Here is an 18,209-nt window from a genome sequence, read left to right as displayed (position 1 = left end):
ACCATGGACCTGCACCACTTACAGCCAGGTACTTCCCAGTATCTGACTTTGAACATTTTCTGACAAGACTACAAAGAGAGAATACAGCAGCAGCACGACATAATTTTCTCCAACTACAGAATCGTTAATGTCAAGCTTCCAGGAGTGCCAGAAATTATAAATTTTGGGATCACCTGCAGACGTCAAGCACAGCTGAAAAAGTCCAAGAAGTAGGCAGCATTACACAAGATTAATTTCCCCATGGACACTTCAAAAAACTTATTTTCTAGTCAGCTCTCTGGAAAACCAGTGAGGAGACTTAAATGAAAGCAAAAAATATAGATTTAGGCATCACAAGGAGCACAGCCAGAACTGCTGCCAGTGTACTTGCAGGTCTATTTTGTATTACTTGCAAAACTAATTTACAACTAGTTTCTTGTCCTCTACATATCAAGTAAAGGATCTACTTCTTCAAGAAACAAGAATGCAAAGGACTTACATCATTACCCAAATAAAAACAGAACTTCTCACAGCACTTTCATTTTTAGTAGGACAATGGCTGTACTTCTTCTTCCCATTTCCTACTACAGTTACACAAACAGCAACAGAGAAAACAGGGCTAAAGCGATAAATGGCATTAGTTTTTAGACCCTACTGCACACGTCTGCACTCAGTGATGATAGACAACACAATAATTCTCAGGTAGCCACCAGCCTCCAATAAGCTCCATCAATTTTTATTAGAAAAGAAGAAAATCGACAATAACCCAAGAGAAAACCCAAGATTTTTCCATCCTGCATCACTGCACTGGAAATGCTACCGAGCGTTTTGCAGGCCCATTCACAATCATCTCTACCAAGTCATGGTTTACGTCTCTGATCCAAACAGCAGAGGAGATAATCAAGAGCGCTCAGAAAACTTGGCAACAAAGGATCTCCAAAAGGTGCTGGGAAACAGAAAAGTGCTGGATAAAATCACAGGGACAAAACAAAAGACCACGAATTTGGGAGAAGAAAACAGGAATGTAGCCAAGAACTGAGGGACAAGCAGATGTGCTCAGCAGTGCTGAGGAAGAAAGAAAGATTAGGCCTAAATTCAGAGGCTAATCTAGATTCAGCAGGATGAGTACAGCAAAGTGAGCAGGAACTGGTCATCCACAGCATCAGAGGAGGAGGCAGAGTAAGTGGCAGAGAGAAGGCAGGAAGAAACAGACTTCACCCTGAGGGCAAGCTCTGGCATTTCCCACATCTTCTACACATTTCTCCCTCACTCACCGAGTGTTCTATTTGTTTGTTTTTCAGTGCTGTTTGTAGACTCAATCAAATCAAAGCATTTAGTAAGAGGGTCTAACAAGGCTGCTTTGGTGATCATTCCAGCTGTGCCACAGCAAAATCCCATGAAATTCAACCCTGCCTACTAAAATTCAAGAAAGGGATGTTCCAGTATCCCACAAGATCCATGACAGAGACAAATCTCAGTAAGGCCAGATTGAAAACTCCCACTTTTCTTTCTAGATTACAGTATTTATGGCCAAAAGGCACCACCAAAGAATGGAAAGGATTTCTGAAATACAACTGTGTTCGTAGGGAGGGATGTAGAAAACAAATTGTAGAAAATCAGGGGGAGGAAAGCCAAAATAAGCACTATAAAATGTAAATATTACTTCATCCAAAGCACAGTTCAGCAAAGCGGCCTGTTCATGTTTTTGTACAACTATTTACTATAAAACAACTTTTTAAAAAGAGAAGTTCCCCAAATGGAATGTTCTGTTTTTCTTGACACAATAGATAAAGGCAAATGAAAATAGAAAATCTTCCAATACTGAGCTTCAAATCCAAAATTTGTCACTGAAAATGTTGAAGTCCATCAACCAAGAGTGACAGAAGTGACCTGCTTTCACCCTGCCACATTTGGACATACACGCCAACATCAGTTTTGTTTTAAAACCATTCTCTACCCAAATTAAATTTTGAATCCGTGGTGTGATAGAAGAAAAGACAGGTGGAGATTGTTTCTAACAGTTTTTGCTACATTTAAAAACACACTTAGACTTTTAGAACATTTTATATGATTTTCTTTTCCTTTGGCCAGCAAAAATGTTCTGTAATGTGAGAAAATGGGACCCAACCACACTGCAAATTACAGACGGGGACAGCCATGCACAGACTGCATCTGCAGGGCTGGAACACTGCCTGCAGATCATCTACACCCCACTGCAAAGGTTTAATGGAGGGATAACACTCCCCAATACCTCTCTCATCCAGCAAACCTCTGCATCCACTTACCAAAATGTTCAGCATCTACTCCACAGAAAAATAAGTGTGCAAGTACCACTACCAGCTCAGCTACAAATACATGAACTACCACATATTGCTGGGACAGTTTCCCAGCCAGCAAAGCAATAAATAAACAACTTTAGGGTCTCCTCCCGAAAATCACCATAAATCAGCTGAAGAGCAATGACATGCCAAGGTAACTGCTGCTGATCCTGATCACCAAGAGTTAGAAATTTTGAGAATAATTCCTTAGGCCCACAAGTTTCTTCTGAAGCTCAAGTCAAAACCAAAACTCAACAGTGCAGCCCACAAAACCCTTCTCTGTGTTTGCATAAAGCTTGCACACAAGGTGGGGGCTATCTCTTGGGATATTTTATTTACATACATATACTTATACATCACACTTACTGCCTGTTCACTTCCATTTCAGATGGCCAGACTGAAATAACTTCATTAATTAGTATTAATGATTTTCCTGACCCAGATTTTTTAAAGTCAAGATTTACAGGAAATATTAAACAGGGAGGATATAACTGGCTAACTTCTAACACGCTCCTTATTCTTCTCATCCCAATTTTAGACCCCAGATCCTCCTCCTTTCACTCCCCTCCCATTATTACTTAGTTCACTCTATATCAGCCTCCACAGTAACCATTATCTAGCATACCCATTAGACACATGTATATTTTTCATATATATATTAGATAATGCAATATATTTTACATCTAATATATTGAAAATACACCATTTAAAATAGTCAGGCCAGCCAACATTTTCTGAAGTCTTTCATTTCCACTTCTCAATTTCCTCCTGGTACTGTTTCTGAGCTCTTTAGGGAACTACCAGTGACTAGTTCTGCATCACACACTGCTACTGAAATGAGTGTTATGGATCAAACCTCTGGGCATCACTGCCCTGCATGGTTTAATTTTGACTCTGGAGTCTGTGGGAGCACTTAATAAGCATCAGCAGCCTATTTCCAGAGCAGCCACAGACCAAACTTGCAGACCAGGCACAGACTAAACCTGAAGGACAGCAGAAAACATCCAAGGATTATTATGCCATACAGCAAAGAACCTCATTCACTTCAAGTAATTAATCGGTCAGTACCCGTGCCAGAAACAGCTGATTTTTAACAACAGTTGAACAGCAGTGATGCTTTCACAGCTTACACATATTCATCCCCTACATGTTGGCTGCCATCAATTAAAATAAGGCATAGCTGGTTTTAGCTTCTACAGGATTTGCTGCTCTGAGTATGGCAAAAAAATGTCGTGATTTCTGTCTGCAGTAGCAGATATTATTTACAGACAGAATTGATACGTAAGTGAAGAGACCAAGAGCATTTTCTGCGCTCTTGTCACCACCCAGTGAAGCTACAGCAGAAGGACAAGGGACAGGTAATCTCAGCCCACCACACCTGCACTCTTGCGTGAGGGCAAGCTCAACCTCAACTTTCTTCAAAGGTCCTACAGGTTTGGTTTTGGAGGGGGATTGCAAAGTGAGGAGGGAATAGCCTGATTTAGATTTTGGGGTTTTTTTGTCTGGGTTTTTTTTATGAGTCATCTTCACAAAAGCTTGAAATTTGAATACATCTCAGAGAAGCCTGATTAAAATACTGTAACAAGCAAGACAAACATACTGGAAATACACCAATCATCGTAAATTGCATTATGCTTTGTTAAGGCACTTATACCAAAATTATTGTGGTGTCTTTTTTTTTTTTTTTTTTTTTGGTTCTTTCGTTATTAGTATTATTCAGTATTACACTTCTTTCCAGGAAACTTCAGAAAAAATACTTCAGTTTTACAGCAACACGTGTATCAAAACCTTAACCACTGGAGCCTTGTCACACAGCAACCTAGTTGGAAATCACCAAACATAAATTTGAACAACGTTACGAGGCTATATTGAGTTTTTATTTCTTAATCCAACATAAACTGGGCAGCACTTGGCCTCCAAATTTCTGGTCATACCCATACGATATTTAAAGACTCAGGTCAAAGTTGAGGAAAGGACAAAAAACGGAAGGAAGGCTTCCTGCAAGTCTTAATTTCAGGAGATAAATTTAAGATTGAGAAAGCTTTTGACTAAGTACCTATTGTACTATTCCCATTCCAACCTGCCTGTGTTTGGCCAGGAAGCACAAATGTTTCTGCAGCCACTGTTATAAAAAGCATTTCATCCTACTATGACTTGCAAAACTAACAGCAACTCAGCTGCTAGGGAGCATGATGGAAATAAAAAAGGATGTTGAATATTGAAGTGACGCTGCAAATTTCTTGTTCTTGTATTAAAACCTCAAGGTTACCAAACCCCATTATCATTCAGCTTGGTCTAGGAATTGTCTTCCTCTCTGAAGAGTCACAAGACAGTTTTCTCCAGCTATCACACACTACAGCAGAAATTAACCTAGAAATTAGTAAACCCTCAATGCAAAATCCTGCAGATTAAAAACTGACAGACTGGCTTCTGGCAGTGGTGGTGCCCACAGTTCTTCTTTAAGAGCCACACAGAACAGCTGTATTAGTTACAACCTCACTCCCCTTAGGGACCAGTTGGCTTTACTCTCTCCCTTTCTACTTTCCCTTTCAAGCACATATTTGAAATAGAAGCAGGTTATTGACATTGTTTCTAAGGCTTGACCTGCATCAGCTGCGTGCACCTGAGCCCTATAGTGTGTGCCAGGCTATGTCAATATTTGTGCTTTTTCCAACTAATAATTAACTCTGGCTATATTAACTAGATAACTGCTAATATTGCCATTAACACACATAGTAATTTCATTAAGCACCATACTGGGGTTATGTCATATAGAACAAGCTGAAACACAAACCTGCAACCATACAGCTACAAAAAACATGAGTACTCAGAGGTATGAAAACCTCAAATACTGGGAAAATATTTTTTAAATACGTCTCTGTTTAAAGAAAATAGTCCTGGTGCTTTTTGTCTTACTGCTTGCAGAAGCAGATCTTGTATCTTGTGCTGCTTTCTAATAAATTCACTTTCTAGAAGAGGCCATTGGGTAAAGCCTGTTCCCAAGGAGCAGAAGCCACTCAAACTTGAGGAAAGTACTCATCCAGCTGGAGCCCAACATTTCCAGAAGTAAAACATGTACATCACAGAAGCTCTTAAGGCTGTAGAGAAGCTTGATCTTTTCTGTTCTGTCTTTAAGGCTCCATGCAACTTTCCCCTTCCTCGAGCTAACCACAGAAACTCTAATGCTCTATTTTTTGATAATTAAACTATTTCAATGCCAAGTCACAAAAGCCCCTAAAAAACCAGCTCCCTTTACCAGAGCTCCACTTTAATGCTCACTTTAAATAAACTTACAGACTCCTCAATACTCTAAAAGCTAGATGAAGTTTCTCCAGCACTCCAAATATATGACTTTTCAAAAAAGATGAGAAAAGCAAGAGACTCTTACAAAGTAAGACTTGCATGCTAGACACACAAACCAGAAATAATCCATTTACTCCCCCTTGACCTTTCCCGGCTAGACTAACTCAATTAGTATCCCTAAACCACCAGACACTTGCCAAGATAACATATTTGTGTGTAATCATTCAAAAAGTGAAATAATATGTACTGTAATGTAACACTTTTTACGGAAACCTCCAGTTGAGCAACACTTCCAGAAAAAATTGTGAAATGAAGTAAAAAGCTGCCCAGAACACCATACTTCCACTCAGTTAATTCAAAAAAATTAAGTTTCAGAACTAGGCAGAAAGTCAAGACCTCATTTTTAGCAAAGCAGAAGTGGCACATTTTTAAACGAAGCCTGTTTGGGATAACTTCGGAATAACAACTATCACTGGGAAGTTATTGAATACCATCATCCCTGGGCCAGCAACTTGTGCCACACGCAGACCTCATGACAGAATGACGATAAAAATGCCAGGGCTAACTTCTACAGCCGCGTCCAGCGCGTTGCATCAATCCAGCTATAGGGTAACCCGGGCTGCCGAAGGGAAAGTCGGCGCAGAAACACGCACCGTGGGGCTGAGCACCACTGGGCGACTCCGGCTGACGCGGCGGTGCTGCGCGGAAAACCCGCACATGGCTTCGGGGGACGCGCACACACACGCGGATCGGGGGAACGCACAGCCGCGGGGCTTTGGGGACACACGGGGATCCGGGGACACGCACACACACGGGGATCCGGGGACCGCGCACACACACGGGGATCCGGGGACACGCACACACACGGGGATCCGGGGACACGCACACACACGGGGATCCGGGGACACGCACACACACGGGGATCCGGGGACACGCACACACACGGGGATCCGGGGACACGCACACACACGGGGATCCGGGGACACGCACACACGCGGGGATCCGGGGACACGCACACACGCGGGGATCCGGGGACACGCACACACGCGGGGATCCGGGGACACGCACACACGCGGGGATCCGGGGACACGCACACACGCGGGGATCCGGGGACACGCACACACGCGGGGATCCGGGGACCGCGCACACACGCGGGGATCCGGGGACCGCGCACACACGCGGGGATCCGGGGACCGCGCACACACGCGGGGATCCGGGGACCGCGCACACACACGGGGATCCGGGGACCGCGCACACACACGGGGATCCGGGGACACGCACAGCCGCGGGGCTTTGGGGACACACGCGGATCCGGGGACACGCACACACACGGGGATCCGGGCACCGCGCACACACACGGGGATCCGGGGACACACGCGGATCCGGGGACCGCGCACACACACGGGGATCCGGGGACCCGCACACACACGGGGATCCGGGGACACGCACACACACGCGGATCCGGGGACACGCACACACACGCGGATCCGGGGACACGCACAGCCGCGGAGCTTTGGGGACACACGCGGATCCGGGGACACGCACACACACGCGGATCCGGGCACCGCGCACACACACGCGGATCCGGGCACCGCGCACACCGCGGCCCGCCGGCGTGCAGCCCGTACAACATGGCAGGTCGGCGGCGAGGGCTCGGCCGGCCCCGCCGCCCGGGGAGCCCCGCGGGCCCGGCGGGGGCTGGCAGGAGCCTCGAGCCGACGGCCACAAGGAGCAAGGAGAAAGTTTTCCCCCTCCCACCGCGGCCCAGCGGAAAGTTACCGCCGCCCCCGCGGCGCCTCAGCCCCCGGCCCGCCAGCGCCGGCCTCCCCGCCCCCGCTGACAGCCCCGCGCCCCTTCCCCGCCGGCCCCGGAACGCGGCAGCGCCCGGCCCGCGGCATCGCCCCGGAGAACCCCCCCCGGCCCGCGCCCCGCGGCGGTGACAGCCCCGCCACCCTCACCTCAGGCGGGTGCCGCGCTCCCCAGGGCGAGGAGCGGGCGGTGAAGGGGCTCGGGGGGCAGCGCGCTCGGTGCCCGCGCCCTTATCTCATCCCAGCGGAGCCCGGCTCGCCCCCGCCGCCTCCCGCCGTGTGGGCGGCTCAGGCGGGATCCCCCCTCCCCTCCGCCGCCATCTTGGCTGTCACGGGGCGGGGGAGGCGGGCGGCGACCCGTGATCGCGGCGGGGCGGGCGCGGGACGGCACCCGCCGGCTCCCGCGGGGGAGGCGGCCGTGCCCCGCCGCCCACCGGGTCCCTTCTGAGCCCTCCCCCTCGCACCGCGGCCCCGCCGCTCCCGCCTTCCCCCTCACGGAACGCGGCCCCGCCGCTCCCGCCTTCCCCCTCACGGAACGCGGCGCCGGCGGCTCCGAGCCGCGAAGGGGGGAGCGGGGCTCCCGAAGTGAAAGCGCCTGAGACACAGCGCGCACACCACGGGCTGGACTGTGCCTCCCCCCCACCTCAGCCTTTTAACCCAGACAACATCTTTAATTTAAGCAGAAATTAATCTCCGGCCCAGATAGGCCGGGATTTGGCTCACCTGCGGCGCCCGTCGCCTGGACCCGGAGGAGGTGCCGGCTGTCTGGAAAACAAGGGATGAGAAAACCGAGGGATTTTCTGCAGGCTTGATGTAACCCGCAGCAGGCTGTTGCATCAAAGACTAGAAAAAGAACGCGAGACAAAAATAATCTTTTAAGAGCATGCAGCTAAGATTAGTGCAGCGTGTCAAGATGTTGCTGAGCGCAACAGAACGAGTCCTGCCTTTACCCACACAGAAATAAATACTACTTTTCTGGCTCCTTGTCCACTGCAACCCTGAGTTTCCAAATTTTATACCAAAGTGCTGATTAGGGATAGGTTCCAACCTTAAAATTTTGAGTTTTAATTCAGTCTTACCTCAGTTCTGGATATTTGGCTTGAGGGTTTAGATGTGGCTCGTTATAAAAGACATAAAATTAATATGAAGTTCTGAATTTGTAAATATTGTGAATTTATCAAAACTGGACTGTAAATGCTCAGATATGTTCAGACCTACTCTCTTGGTTTACCTCATCCCTCTGAAAATCTGACCAAATAGGAGAATATAAAAACCAGGAAGTATAAAATAACACTGTTCTTCTCCACGTGTTATTAATTAAATTGTTTCTAGCAGAAATGCTGCCCCTCGTACCCCCCCATGCAGGAATTGTGGCGGCTGACACAATTCGGTGTCTACCTGGGCAGGAGCACCCATGTGCAAGCCTGCACACGCAGGCACAGCTCTGCGCTGCCAGGGTGGATATTTGGGAACTAAGCCTGTCGTGTTTTTTTCTCAACAGGCAGCAAACCGAGTAAGGAATGTGTCAGGGACTACAAGAACATTCCCATTCCTCGTGTTTCTATGTGAAATGCATTTCTAGCCACACCCATAAAGAACTTGTCTCCTCTGACAGTACACAGTGGGGTAAGTGAGAGACCAAGAACCTAGAAGGTCACTATTCAATACAGCAAGATGCTCTGCCTTCAGTAGCGTGTCCTTAAATTATTGGGTGTGCTGGTAGAGACTTTTCTAAATAAATTTCGGATATATTTTAATCCTGGAAATGCTTTTCAAATAAATAGCAATACTGAACTCCATCTTCTGGCTAGTGCTAGTAATTTTTGAGATGCAAACTGTTCTGTGCTCGCTGCCCTTACTCATTTTTCAGGTAGGCTTAAATTTTAGGCTTCAACGTTAACATCCAAGATTAATGGGTCTGTTCCTACTTCTAAGAGTATTGTTACAGCTGCCTGTATAGTGAGCAAAATCCCTGCACTGATGTATGAATAGCTCACTTTGCAGGGTTTAAGTTCATAACCATTAAAATATTCTGGACGATTTCTAATGGAAACTCATTTTAGAGAAACAGAATTCTTAAATATTATCTGTCAGTTTTCATACTTTTCAGCTCTTATGTAAGTAAAGCGTTGTGTAGATGACTTTTTTTTTGCTGTTAATTTGTTTCCCTCCCCCATTTCTGTCCTTCTAGGACTATCTGCATTTAATTACACATTGTGTCAATGTCAACAGATTGTGGTCAGGGACGGGATTCTCTCTCTTCAAGGCCTGATACAAGCACCAAAGTAGTTTCTGCCCCATACTGCTATCACAGCTAACAGTGCTTATCTCTGTCCTGTCTTTCTTGTTCTTACATCTCCCCCTTCTTCCCACCCTGTTCCATCAAACCTCTGCTGCATTCTCTCCCTGACCTACCTGCTGCTCATGCTCTTGGCTGTGGCACACTTTCTTCCCCACCAGCACATTTAATTGCAATGTTCCATTTCATTATTAGCTTGTCACCACCTTTATCAAGTCACCTTTCCTAACAAATCTCACTGCGAAGCTTTCCTGCGTAGCTCGTCATCAATTTTTTCCACTTTAAGGCTCTTCTAAAGCCACGTGCAAAAGGGCCTGTGAAAAATTGTGAGTGTAGTTCTGTGTTTATTTGTGAATAAAGAGCAGCATCAGTGAATAGTGCTACTGTACAGGCAGAGCCAGATTTACTGTGTGCCCAGCTCCTGCCAGGCTCATTGCACAGAGATGTGTCTATGTGTCAGTCAGACAAAGCCTTTCCCTTCCCAGGGATTTTTGGGATCTCCAAGCAAGGATCTCTACTTGCACATGAAGACCCAAGCCCAAGATCATTAAGTCTCTGAAGTCTACTTAATTATTCAAGTCAGTGTTGGATCAGATTCTTGTTGTGCATAGTTAGCTAATTACCCTAGTTAACAACTGCATGTAGTGCAGGTGGGCAGGCACCAAGCACGCTTCATGTGGGATTCTGCTGCCTCTCAAGTGCAGGGTGGAGCCCTGGCAGCCAGATTTAGCCTCCCCTGTAGTGCAGCCAGAGAGACACGCAGCCTTTCTATGGACCAGCAACCACAGAATGATTATTCTCCATGTTACAACCCCAAATTTCTAGCTTGTGGCACTGAAGTAATTTTCAAAGTCTGGTTTAGATTATTTTAAATGCATTTTACACATGGGTAAACTCAAGCAAGGCAGAGGACAAGTGGCAGATGGTCAGTGACAGAGCCAGGAATAGAATGGAGAACTCTGCTGTCCCAGGACATGATTTTAAGAGACTTTGTCCCAGGATTGTGGGTTTGATGATTTATTATTCATGGGGCTTCAGAAGTGCTTAAAAAAAATGCAGCTATCACTATTCCCAGTTTTTCCTGGCAGAGACTGGCTTCCATAAGCAAGACAATTTTAGATCAGTTTCTTAAGCGTGCAATTTGGGACTTAATCTGCTCACTTTCTCACCAGTTTTATGCCTTTTGAACTCACTTGGCTGTGCTGTGTGTGCTGCTCATTTACCTCTGCAGGGGAAGGATGAACCTCCAAGAGAACCCGACAGAATACCTTTCAAATAGGCCTATCTTAGTAAAAATAACTATGGAGATAATGATAATGGATAATTATAAACTCCATAACTGGCAAAACAAGACTCTGCATTTCAGAAGATGAATTGCCTTACCCTGTCCAGTAACCCACTTTACAGTGCAGTAATGGATCTGCATCCGGAGGGTTATGCAATGAAATGGAGCCTTTGGCAAGCTGGAATCACACTGGAAATGAAGCAACATCTTCATGGGTTTTTTCATACGTGCATATTTGTAAATCTGGGACTTATCCCTTTTGACATAAAGAGATCGTCCCAGCTTGGAATGATTAAATTCTAGGACAGATTATGAAATAATAAAGCATTTAAATATGATGGTGCAGCAGTACAACAGTGCAGTCACCCTTCCTTTTAATGATTCAAGTATAGTATCTCTGAAAAGCTTTTTTCACTCCAGAGAAACTACTGACTATACATTATAAAACAGGAAATAGAATATAATATATGTATATTAAAATATATATCTATTTTCCAGACCTTTCTCTAGGTAAAGCAATTACTGAAGCAGCTAAAAATATGGGGAAACGAAGCAAATACAGGCCCTGATCCAAAGGCCGCTGAACTCGGCAGAAACACCGGAGTCATGTGTGTCATGAATTACAATTCACAAATGCAAATAAAGAATGTTACTGTGTCTGTGTAAGGATAAAGTCTAATTATCTAGTTGCAGTATCTAGGCATTCCACTTGGATAAAATGAGATTTTTTTTTTCTCCAGCAGGTAGAGACAGCTTCTCAGCAAGCATGTATTGCCAATATTTATGGGAGAGTTTGTGGTCCCAAAAGCACAGAAATACTGGGAAACAAAAAGGAAAGAAAATGTACCCAAAGAGGAGATCCAGCTGCTTCCAAGTAATTTCTATAAATAAAAATCTGATGCGAACTCATTATCATTTCCCTTTCCAGCACCGATTTGCTTCCTCAAGATTTCAGAGCGTGCATCTGAGGACTTGGGCTGCGCGTCGTAAAGTTTCCCTCGGCGACTGCTAAAATTATTCACAAGGCACTGCAGTGTGGCAGCAGCTATCAGCTTTGGAATGGTAAGAGAGGCAGGGGATGGCCTTTGGTGTTAGTCAGGGATAAAACAGTGAAGTTGTGCTTGGCTGTGTTGCTGTGGGCTGGGGGTGTCAAGCAAGTGATGCCATCCATACCTCTTGTCCTGTCATTAGCGGGCAATCAGCGTGTACACTGGAGCACGTTTCTGGACACTGGAAGCTCCCAGACAAATATTTGCAGCCCATTTTGTGAGCACGGGACAGCAGAAGGGTTGCTTGAGGACGGTCCAAATCCTAATGCATCCATCAAAGCCAGCTTGCTGTCTGTGCCAGCACTAACCTGGTTTAAGTATTGCTGTCATCAGTAATGCCAGATAACAAAAGCTGCTCTTTGTGGACTAATATCAGGAAGGAAATTGTGCATGCAGATTCGCCAGCAAAAATAACAGTCTGGGGCTGTAAATGTACACACTGATACTGCTGGTTTGTTGCTATTTGCAGTAGCTCCTCTTCCCTCAGGGGTGAGAGGACTTAACTGCTATCCCTGCTGTTCATGCATCAGCCTTCAAGGTTCCATGTGGATGCCTGCTCTTTGGCCCATCTGGGGGTGATTTCTGCAAATAGCAGTTTTCCTCTGAATCAGTATTCAATTCATCACCAGAGTTACACATGATACTGTGGGGCCATAGAAAACCACACTCCTTCACTAGAGATCTCTACTGAAGAGTTCTTTATTATTTGCACTTTATATTCACCTTCAAATCGTGTCCAGGCCAAGCAATTGTATTCCATGTAGCTAAATCTTCCCCACAGGTTTGCCTGATGGGGACACTTCAGGCTCTAAACTCTTGTGTAGTCCTGCTGTTTAAAGTTTTTGTATTTTGTTCCAGAGATTGCTTATATCATGGTGGGTGAAGTATATCTATCACTTAACCACTTCTCAGGAGTACTATTAGGCTTAATTAATGTTTGTAGAACACTACTGAGATTCTCAAGAGAAGGAGCTATAGAAGTGCAAAGGATTATAATTAATTTAAAACTAATTTTTGAGTAAACGGCTAACAACACTTAAGCTGAGATTTTCCAAGTAAAACTCACTTCTTTGATTTTTAGACAAAAACATTCTGAAGTCTGGTTTCCATTTGCTACTACCACTGTATGATGCATTTTGATTTTTATTATTCTTCAATATCCTTTGATACATCCAGGCACAGAGTACACCTTGTTTTAGTCCAGGAAATACTGCCCAACATAACTAAGTCAAGTTAAAATTAAACTAACAAAGTAACTAAATTACTAAACTCAAAGACAATCCCCAGAACCATTTGCCTTTAGTATAATAAGTGTTTGAACCATAAAGCCTGTAATTAATATTTTGGAATAATTTCCATATTTATTTATAAGGCATATCATTTACATAAATAGTCATTATCTGGAAATAAAACCAGATCATTAAAATTCTGAAAACTGATTGAGATCAGTCAAGGTGTACCAAAGAGATTTGCTAAGCTCCCTGTTTGAAACCGTTCTGAGACGAAATCTCTTCTCCCAAACAAGCTGAAACAGGACTCTGCTGTGGGAATCCAAGCAGTGCTTCATGCACATGACATCATCAAACAGAACGGTTATTTTGTACGGTGAGAAAACATTGGGTCACTCTTCTCACTAACTGCCATGGAGAGTTTCCAAGGAACTGCATCTGACACATCTGCACTGAAAATCTGACCCAGATTGTAGCTGAAGCTCTCCTAACACAGATTTCTGCTTTTCTGAGATTCTACAGCGCTCAAAATACGTTTCAAAATACTCATTTCTTTCAAAATACTTTTAATGCTTACAGTATCTTCAATACTTTCAAAGGTTTGTGTCTAGTCAGAGAACAATTCACGCAGAAAAAAAGAAATGGCAGTCTTGTGTTTCTATTTGCAAGCTGGATTGCAAATAACTGAGGATAACTCCTCAGTTATTAGCTAGAGAGTCACAGGTATTAAAAATTATGTCCTGCTTGTCACAAAGAATGCATCTCTGGTCCTTCTGTCAGTGCTTTTGCCTTTCAAGGTCCAGAGTGCTCTCTATTTGATTTTTTCTAGATAGAAATAAACTCAACATTTTTTTTAAAGCTACATCTACAGAACACATTTTTAGAAATTGGCAATTGCCCTGAAAAGTCAGACCTGAGTCTGACCTTTTTCAGTGTGAGATACATCTTTGAAGTGTAAGTGTCAGCCCAGAGTAAGGCAACACACCACGACCTACCCTGTTTGTGTGATTCCCCTGCTGATTCCTAGAGAATGGAAGTTGGCTCAGGTACTGAGTCACGAGGATTTCATCTCAATACAGATATTTTTAGTATCTGTTATTTTATCTTGGGTACTTTTTAAATCTGCATCACTGCCCAACTCCTCTCTTAATTATCTGAAATTCTTTTCTTCTGTAACAGCTTTGGAATGTGCCCTTCTGTTATTACAAATACTGGCTGCATTAGATTGGGTCCTAACTGCTCATCCATCGATTGGGTTAGGTAAGAGTGCCCGTGTTTAAAGCCTCAGCAAGTGCTGAGAAACCAGCAAAACAGAGGAACAACATTAAATCTCATGGTGAGTCACTGTGAATGTAGGTCAGCCCAGGCTGTGCCCTTTGCTGAGCTCTCAGAGGGTTGGCTCCAGGTTACCTGAAGGAGCCCCAACCCCAACAGACCTCCCACAAAATTATGTTTGTGCTCCTTTGCCATCCAGCACTGCCACTTCCATGGGGGAGTTTAGAGCAGATGAACACTTTCTTAGCAACTGAGCCACAACCAAGAGCTGAGAAAGGATAGGGGAGAAAACACAAACCAAATCACCTTGCAAGTAAAACACACAACCTGTTTGTTTAACCCAATTTGCGCCAAATAACATTACAGATCTGCTCAATCTCAGCCACTTGAGTCTCAAAATCAATGTTCTACGAGCAGAAGAGGGAGGGTGATGTATCTGCTTTGATTCATACCTGGGGGAGACCCTCTCCTGCAACAGTCAGGGGCCTCTACATAATGAGGTAGGCAAAGAGGACTGTGAATTGACTATTAATTAAACTGCTTGATCACCTTGAATTGACTGTTAATTAAACTGCTTGATCACCTCCTTGGAAAATGTATGACCAAATGTTGATGCACAGAAAGTAATTTACATAATCAAGATTGAATTTGACTCATAATACAGTACAAAACTACCTTAATAAAAGGGAATTTTAAAAAATCACACTCTGACTCTTGATACAAAAAATAAAAAAAGAGTACTTCCAGTACAAATAATGAGATGGGAGGAAATGTCCTTGGCAAGTCAATTTGTTCCATGCTGCTGATGGTTCCTGTTAGTGACAAGGATTTTTTTTTCAAGAAGGAAACAATGGAAAACAAATGCAAAAGCATTTACCAGAAGGCCAGGCAATGGCAGCTTTTCCAAAATGTCAAGTGTGCAGAATAGAGTCAATTTAAAAGAGAATTAATTATTTAAACTGAATTAATGTGGCTACAATGAAGCCCTGTTAAACCATCTCATCCATCCTGCTTCCAGCTGTGCTACCCCTTACGGTCTAAGTCTAAATACTGTGACCTCAATTTTCAAACACTTCAAACAAAACTCTCTTACCCAGTCATAGTACCAATATATTGATTTTTAATGTATTTACTGCATCTCTACCAGGAACTCACACACAGAATTGTGCTCACCTCCTTCACATTCCCAACTCATACGAATTTGACCTCTGGGTCCCCTTTTTCCTTCTTTTCCTCCTTCATCTTCATAGTTCTTGTGTTTTCCCAGATGTTTCAGGCAGTTTCTATCACTGCATTCTTCAGATCATCCTTTACCTGCAAGTCTGCCCTTTGCATAAAGTCCTGATACCTCCATTTCAACAACTTTTCTCTTTTGTTTCATGCATTGTCTTGTCCTTGTGTGCCTTTGGGGACAGGAAGGTGACTGAATTTTAGGTCTCTAGCTTTCATATGGAAACTCATTTTCTCAAAAGAATGTCCACACCTACTTCCCCGGGAACCTACAGTCCCGAAGGGCTTCAGTTCCTCCTGGACCATGGGCCACGGTGTTGCAATATACTCAATATCACTCCTAGAAGGAATACTCTGTACCCACTCTTTGCATTTTCCAGGTAAGCTTGAATTTGCAATGCTATCAACAATTTAAAGGTGCAATAATGGTTACCTAGTGCTCTTTTTCCTGGATAGCGTTACATGAAATGTGGAAAACATCAACAGAGCCACTGTTCCTCTTTTGTATCCTGCAGGATTATCTATAACCATGTCTACCAGTGATAAGTCAAAACCGTCACTTTTGGTTTCCAGTTTCAACATGGGCAAAGGAACTATTCCAAATCCATCCTTTTCTGCTACCCTTTAAAGCAAAACATCTGGGCTAGAATTTACATAAAATAAATTTTCTTTATTTCTTCTATTTCATGGAGGAAAAGAACTCCTATCTAATAAGTAATGAACTCAATTGCCCTGGGTCTTGACTGTGTTGGGAATGCATATTAATTTAAATGCATCAGTGTAAAAATCAGTCTCATTAAACTATCTCAAAGCCCTAGAATAGATGGAGCACTGCATTAACACTTGCATGTAGTCATTCATATTAAAATTATAATTTACAAGAGCTCATAATGAATATAAACAGGAATTAAAACTGAGCTGAGGTGCAATAAAAAGGATTAGTGGCAGTGATATTTAAACTGACAGTTAAAAACTCTTCTGGAGCACTTTCAAGGCCTTGAAGAAATACAGTTGGTTGGATATACTATTCTTTATTTCATGGTGTACTAGAAACAATGTATAAAACATGGGCACACCGAGGCCAAATGAACATCTTCACTGCAGAATGTATTTCTTAAGTTATCTTTTAACTTGAAATGTCATTTTTGTGTCGTGCGAGGGGAACGACTGATGCACATATGGAAAATTGTGAGCGAGTTCTTAGAAACCATAGTATTTTCTTGATCATTCATAACCAAATACATAAAGAACCCGTCAGCGTATCACTATTGCACAGCTTGAACGAGATCTCCATAGCTACCCTTGGCACAACAAGCACAAAACCCGAGTGCCTTTGCAGGGCTGATAAGCAGGCAGGAAGCAAGTGAACATCTGCTACAGCTTTAGATGGTTTTGCCTTCAGTAACCACTGAAGAACGTCAGGCTCTGCATTCCACGTCCTGCTCGCTTGGCCTTTGACACCACCAGCTGTTGGACAGGAGATGTAAAATGTTATACCTACAGAAAGGGAGCTGCATTATTTTCTAAAGGACCATTGGGATATTTAATGGCATTTTTTTTTCTTTCTGTTCTCTGATGATTGGAAACGCTGGATAGCAGAATCTGCATATGGAGTTACTTCCTGAAAGTCAACCACTTCCTATTTAACTTTTTTTTTAATGTTCTGTTTTCCTTTCCGACCTGCTTTGTTTTGTTTTGTTTTGTTTTGTTCTGTTTTAAACACCAAAAACAATTGCCCCTTATACTGAATAGTAATTACACTCATCATAATCATTGTAAGGAAGCCATGTGCTTCCCTGGATCAGGGCTGGGGCTTCCAGCCCAGGCAATCTGTCTTCTTGGAGCATAACAGCATTTCTATAGCATGGGCAGCCAAGGAACAGAGTTATACAAAATAAATATCAAACAATTTAGTGCAAACCCCTTCTTTGTTTAAAGAAAGAGCTATTGAACATGATGTTTTATAAAGGAGCTTGGCCAAATAATGCAGATTCTCTGCTCATGCGCGTGTGGAAAATCTGCTCCAGATAGTTCAGCAGTTCTCCACCACCACGTTATTTCCATTTGCATGGAAAACTACCAACAGAGAACAACTGACAGCAGCATATTTTGAGGATATTGAGGCCCATGCATCTTTATGTACTTCCTCTGAGATTGTAATTTTGTCTAGGAGATTGCAACAGTTGTGACGAAATCGGATTTAGCCATGTATGGTAGATCCTATGGCTCTGACACAATGAGATGAAAAGGGGCTCAGAGTAACAACAAGAAAGAGGAAGACACTACTCCAGAGTTACCTAAATGTAACTGAGAAGAGAATTTTGCCCAGAAATTCTGTATTCTGTGCTTTGGAGTTCTATACATTTTTTATATGTTCTATTCTTAAACTGCAGATGGATGCTGTTTTGCCAGAAAATAAACACAAAGATGACTT

At 43.7% G+C, this 18,209-nt stretch overlaps 1 protein-coding gene and 1 long non-coding RNA gene across 2 annotated transcripts in view; one reads left to right on the top strand and one right to left on the bottom strand.

Moving 5' to 3' along the window:
• DENND4A (DENN domain containing 4A) overlaps positions 1-7,816 on the bottom strand; it is a 49,680-nt gene extending 41,864 nt beyond the window's left edge. Inside the window, exon 1 of the mRNA XM_068203554.1 lies at positions 7,559-7,816. The gene's annotated coding sequence lies outside the window, so the exon portion shown is untranslated. The remainder of the gene's footprint in view (positions 1-7,558) is intronic.
• A 921-nt stretch (positions 7,817-8,737) lies between these two features.
• Positions 8,738-14,711, top strand: LOC137481687 (uncharacterized). Its single transcript, XR_011003603.1, has 3 exons — positions 8,738-9,034; positions 11,921-12,054; positions 14,450-14,711. It is a non-coding gene; the product is annotated as an uncharacterized lncRNA (long non-coding RNA).
• Positions 14,712-18,209: the final 3,498 nt, after the last annotated feature.

The sequence above is a fragment of the Anomalospiza imberbis genome, chromosome 13 (genome assembly GCF_031753505.1).
Source record: "Anomalospiza imberbis isolate Cuckoo-Finch-1a 21T00152 chromosome 13, ASM3175350v1, whole genome shotgun sequence".
Taxonomy (NCBI): Eukaryota; Metazoa; Chordata; class Aves; order Passeriformes; family Viduidae; genus Anomalospiza; species Anomalospiza imberbis.
Note: the sequence above shows the minus strand (reverse complement) of the source record. Positions and strands in the feature narration are given on the sequence as shown.